General features: G+C 41.1%; 1 non-coding gene across 1 annotated transcript; it reads right to left on the bottom strand.

Moving 5' to 3' along the window:
* Positions 1-6,043: 6,043 nt before the first annotated feature.
* trnae-cuc lies at positions 6,044-6,118 on the bottom strand. Its single transcript has one exon. It is a non-coding gene; the product is annotated as a tRNA-Glu (tRNA).
* Between the last annotated feature and the right edge of the window lie 332 nt (positions 6,119-6,450).

The following is a 6,450-nucleotide window of genomic DNA, read 5'->3' on the forward strand; positions in this document are numbered from 1 at the left end:
GAAGCAATCGTCTGGAGTAGAAAATCGGTCAATGTTCCCGTTCCTCATCATTCTCTAGACACGTTTCTTGGAAAGAATTTGAATGTGGATGGTGAATGAGAACAAGGTTGGGATTGGTTTTGAAGCCCACTAACTCCCTACAAGCCCTCCTCGCAATTGCCCATGAAACCACATCTAAAGAGTTGTGTTAAAGGAGAAATTAATCAAATGCCTCTTGGAGAAAAGGAGGGTTGGGATAAAACTGGCAGGCAAAAAAAGAGCGGAAAATGAAACTGCAATAGATTTAGTATTGAAAATTGAATTGCTTGATCAGGCAACTAATCAATAAATTAATTACTTAATTTATTTTAATTTTAAGAAGAATAAAAGATTGGAGAAAAATTCCACTTGGATCTAGATTTACTCTATCACCAGAGTGATAGAGTGGCCAGAATTTGTCAAATGCTAGACATTCTACATTGTTACATAAATAAATAGAATTTCTCCCTGATATTGGTTAAGAACATGAACTGAAGGCTTGTAGTTGACGATATAACTTTGATACAGGAATTACAGGTGACATTTCTCCTTTATGGTGCAGTTGTGGATAAATGCTTCAAAACAGATTGGGGCAAAATTTGTGGATGCTTTTTATCATCTTCCTTTAATTAGCACAAGGCACACAATAAAGAATATTGCAATTTTGCCCCATTGAAAAGATTCTTACATACAATGCACAACAGTCCCACTTCTTCAAGAGGTGAAAAACTGCAATTCAGCTCTTTGCCATACAATAAAAAGCAATTAAATAAACATCCACTGTAGTAGCAAAATGTTAGATCTTGAGAGGTTTGGAGCAGAAAGGGACTAAAGCAACAGGAGAAACAGTAATATTAGGAGAACAGTGGAACGGAGCACTCAACACCATTTTTCAAAATCTGACCTAAGGTATGGAATATTTTATAGCAAGTGGTTACTTGCATCGATAGTCCTATGTAAATTATACCTTTGTAATATTGAGTGGTTAAACATAATTCTTATTTTGATCATCACTAACATTTAATTCCAGTTTAATCAAGCCGGTAGTCCCACCGTGGGTAAAATATGAAACATGTAATCACATTCACTGGGACAGGGATTCTTCCCTCTCTGCTCCCATTAACCTTGCAAGCTAAAGCCCTAATGCCTAGTGTTATATTAGCTGGACAGGCAGTAGGAAACTTGTCAGGCATTGCTCTCGAAAGCAAGCTATGTTATTTTAGCTGGTTAGACTCCAGTGGTACCCCAACAGAACCCTGAAGCCCCCAAGCCTTGGCTCCCGCCAACCTGTGCCTAATACTCTCAGCATTTATGTAAGCAGTATGTGTCTCTTCAGGGTAAGAGTGTGCATTCCATTCCAGACACACAGAAATTTTGATCAGGTGTATTTGTGCAACACTCTGTGGCTTGGATACTTTTGCTGACGGAAAAAAAATCACATTGCCCGAAAATTGGGTTCAATTGAGTCTTTAATTGTCAGTTATTTTTGAGTACAGAGACCCACCACTTCCTATTGCTGACACCGATGTGGTGTCAGAAGATGGAGCAGACTTCTTCAGTCCATGGGATAATTTAGTCAGCGTTAGGCCAGTATGCACTGAAGCAGAATAGTATAGCGCTCAAATACAGATGGATCAATTCCCTCAAAAAACACACACATAGCCTTGTATATTGGGTCAATTATTGAATTGAAAATGAGCATTTACAACAACAACAACAACAACAAGATTCCATTTATTGAGCGCCTTTTACGTCGGGAGGACGTCCCAAGGCGCTGTACAGTTAGGTCAGGACCCGAGCAAGGGGGAGAATGGTCAGGTTGAGGGGAGGGAAGGGAGGGAGCGAGGAGGGGGTAGAGAGTCGAGAGGAGAGCTGAAGGCACGGTCAAAGAGAAAGGTCTTGAGACCGGCCTTGAAGGAGGAAAGGGAGGAAGCAAGGCGAAGGCACTGGGGGATAGAGTTCCAGAGCCTAGGGGCTGAGAGGCTGAAGGCTCGTCCACTGATGGTAGGGTGGTTGGGGCGGGGGATGTGGAGCAAACCGGAGCCAGAGGAACGGAGGGTACGGGCAGGTAGGTAGGGGGATAGTAGGTCGGAGAGGTAGGAGGGAGCAAGGCTATGAATGGCCTTGTAGGTGAGGGTGAGGATCTTGAATTCAATCCTCTGGGGGATGGGGAGCCAGTGGAGGCGAGCGAGGGTGGGAGTGATGTGGTCACGAAGCCTGGTGCGGGACAGTACACGAGCTGCAGAGTTCTGAATGACCTGCAGCTTGTGGAGGGAGGTGGCGGGAAGGCCGGCGAGGAGAGAGTTCCCATAGTCCAACCTTGAGGTGATAAAGGCGTGGACCAGAGTTTCAGCAGCGTGAGGGGTGAGGTAGTGCCGTAGTCTGGCGACATTCCGGAGGTGATGGAAGGCGGTGCCAGTTGTGGCGCGGATATGAGGAAGAAAGGACAGCTCAGGGTCGAACAGAACCCCGAGGTTCCTGACTGGCTTTGAGAGGTGGAGAGTGCAGCCTTGGATGCTGATGCTGTCAGCGCCTGAGGACATCTTGAAGCAGTTAACACACCTAGCTGGGCACCTTGGGTGAATATACAACTTTGGTGATTATACAATTTATAAAGAGGTGTGTGAGTTTTACAGCATACAAACAAAACACAATTCTGACACAGATGTAAGAAATGGATGTTTGCAACCTACGTATTCTGGCCTACAAAAAGCTCCTTTAATTATTTCACAACTTGAGATTTTGATTTATATCGTCATACTGTAAAATCAGCAAAGATTATGACTGTTATTAAGGTGACGTTGCATCTACTGAACAGTCAATTCAACACTGTTCAATGTCAACAAAATTATAGGCTAGAAACAGGAAGGGTGGTTAAGAATACTGGTTGGACACTCCCTAGGTTATATAACCAAAGGCTATACTTATTGACTCCAAGTAACTTGAATCGCAATCCAGACGGTGGATTGAGCAGAATACCCAATTTCCTTTAATGATTCACATCATAGGGACTGGATTCCATTATATGAGCTGTTTCAGCTCTAAAACAGCAGCACTTTATATGAACAGCTTAAATTACATTTCTACATTTAGGTAAAATGGATGAGTTTTTTTGCTTTTCAGCTCACAACCTTTAAAGGTGTGTGCTTTTGTGGGATTTCCATGTGAATGGTACATTAATTGAGAAGCATAGACAAATACACTCTCGCTGCTAAAGTTTAGTAAATTTACCAGCTGTAGGAGAGTAACCTACTGATGAGTTTGGCAAATTGTCTTTTCCAGAAATGTGTAGAATATTACAGGCAAAAGATAATATGGAACATGAAATAGGATAGCTAACAGGTGCCTAGATTCTGATATCATAACAAATCAGAATAAATTTCAAGCTACAGTATCTGAACATCAGAACAACCATAATAATAATAATCCTTGCATTTGATATAGAGCTTTTCACGTCGAGAGGACGTCCCAAAGCGCTTCACAGAACACACTGTAAAGTGAATTGACTGTATATTTGTGGGTGAACACGGCGGCCAATTGCACACAGCAATGTCCCACAAACAGTCGTAGATTGAAAATGACCAATTTATTATTGTTTTTGGAGGGATTATTATTAGGCTTTGTGTGGAGTAAGGAAACTGGCCCAAGGTTTCGCCCTCTGCCTGGAATTGAACTCAGGTCTCTCGCTTGCAAAGCGAGTGCTCTAACCACTGAGCTACAGGACTCTGTAAGACTGAATTGCAGCCTTAAATTCAATATTACTGCTGTAAATAACATGTTCTCAACAGTATTCAAACATTTTCATGCTTCCCTTCATTGATATGCAAAGCACAATGGAGATAGAAAGTAAAAAGTGAAAGAATGTATCAGCTGACAAACACTACACATGGTATTGAGCTTATGGGGTCCCGAGGCTCAGTGCTTACTCAACTCGCCAGCGAGAGAACCTGTGTTCAATTCCTGGACGGGGCACAACCTTAGCCAAGTTTTCTTACCGTACGAGCCTCTGTTTGCCTAGCAATAAGTAGGAACCTAGTTGTTAGTTGGCTGGAAGTTCGTGTTCCGGGGGTGGTAATCCCTCAAAACAAAAATTGGTTACCCACTCCACGACTGTTTGTGGGACACTACCGTGTGCAATTGGCTGCCGCCTGTTGCCCTCACTTTACAATAAATTATTATTTAAATAATAATAATTGCATTTGATGTAGCACCTTATGACCTTTCAAAGACGTCATAGGGCTTCTTTGAGACATATTAAGTGCAAGGATTACTATTTATAACTTTAGCCGTGGATTATGTGTAGACCAAATATTAGTTGTATATTATAACTATGTTTTCATAATTACTTGGAGGAGTCCTGTAGCTCAGTGGTTAGAGCACTCGCTTTGCAAGTGAGAGACCTGAGTTCAATTCCAGGCAGGGCGACACCTTGGGCAAGTTTCCTTACTCCACACAGAGCCTAATAATAATCCCTCCAAAAAACCAAAAACAATAATAAATTGGTCATTTTCAATCTACGACTGTTTGTGGGACATTGCTGTGTGCAATTGGCCGCCGCGTTCGCCCACAAATATATACAGTCAATTCACTTTACAGTGTGTTCTGTGAAGCGCTTTGGGACGTCCTCCCGACGTGAAAAGCGCTATATCAAATGCAAGGATTATTATTATTACTTTTCTTAATCCCTCTAAACCTACTTTCCTGTTGCTTTCAAGATAGGACAGCCTGCACAGAAGCTGTCAATAGAACTACTTGATGGATCGATCGGTCAAAAGGAATACTTACTTGGTAAAGAGAAATGATTATCTATACCCCACATGACAATCATTCCTCTCTCCCATTCATATATCATACGAGGAGGGAAATTTCAAAGGCCATATAGTAATTAAAACCGTTACCACAAATTGAAGGTCCAACCCTCTGGGATTGTAACTGTAGTACTTGGCCAGCTGAAATGTTATGTTATAAATGGTAACCACATGTAATCATGGCATTCAGAGGATTGATAAGGTAAAATACACAAAAGATGTTTTATTAGTGTATCACTGATGCCTTTTGCCTCACAATTAATAATCAGAGAATGATGCTTGGGAATGCCAGTTTCCTGATGTTTCAGTCTGAGCTTGAGTCAAAAGGGACATTTCTGTAAATCTAAAATGTGGAGGATTTTATGACTTTACTTTCCCAGAGGATTTGTCCAGGTTTCTTGAAATTCAATATCACAGAGTGTAATTGTGATTCTGAGGTCAGGTTCATGATTCTTTCCAATTACTGCCAGATTAACACTTTAAAGACTAAAGAACTTATAGTTCTTCAGGCTGAAGCTAAATACTATTATATAGTTAACAATTTTAGTTATAATATACATATTTTGCATCTGATATAGCGCCTTGTCACGTCTTCGAGATGTCTCAAAGCGCTTCACAGAATATACTGTAAAGTGAATTGACTATATTTTGTGGGCAAAACGCAGCAGCCAATTGCGAACAGCAGTGTCCCACAAACAGTCATGGATTTTTTTNGAAGGAAATATTAAACCCCAGAAAAGCAATCCGCCAGTCTACTAACAACTGGGTTCCTACATACTGCTAGGTAAACAGAGACGTGTGGAGTAAGGAAACTTGCCCAACGTTTTCTTACAAAGAGTTTTAAATGTCTATTTGAAAACTTGCAAAACTTGCATCACCTTAAGAGAGTCTAGACTCGGTGTGTACTTGATGATAATAATAATAATCCTTGCATTTGATATAACGCCTTATCACGTCTTCAAGAAGGCTCAAAATGCTTCACAGGATATATTGTAAAGTGTAGTGACTATGTTTGGTGGGCTAAACGTGGCAGACAGTTGCACACAATGACATCCCACAAACAGTCGTAGATTGAAGTGACCAATTTTTTTTAAAAAGAGGTATTATTCCCCCCATGGAAAGTGATCTGCCAATCAACTAGCAAGCGGGTTCATATTTACTGCTAGGTAAACAGAGGCATGTGTGTGGAGTAAGGAAACTTGCCTAAGGTTTCGCCCCTGACCCGCCTGGGAATTGAACCCAGGTCTCTCGCTTGAGAGGCGAATGCTCTAACCACTGAGCTACAGGACTCAAATGACTCATGAACACAGATAGAGTTCAGAGATGCAGAACTTACTATTTCCTTTCTCAATCATGAAAATGTGGTCTTTGTTTTGGAATAGATTCCTAAATATACCAAGAAAGCACTTTTTTGGATTTTGCTGCTGCCATAGGGCTGGCATTGCTGCTGAATTTGTTTACTGAATGGACAATCACAAAGTTCTGTGAATTGATTTGAGGCATATTCCTGATGTGAAAGGAACTATATCAAAAGTAGGGATTTTTTTTAAAAAATCAATGGTTACCACCATCACTTTGACGTTATAATAAGTCACTCACTATAATAAGTCACAATGTTTGTTCC

Source organism: Callorhinchus milii, unplaced genomic scaffold (genome assembly GCF_018977255.1).
Source record: "Callorhinchus milii isolate IMCB2004 unplaced genomic scaffold, IMCB_Cmil_1.0 Scaffold4, whole genome shotgun sequence".
Taxonomy (NCBI): domain Eukaryota; kingdom Metazoa; phylum Chordata; class Chondrichthyes; order Chimaeriformes; family Callorhinchidae; genus Callorhinchus; species Callorhinchus milii.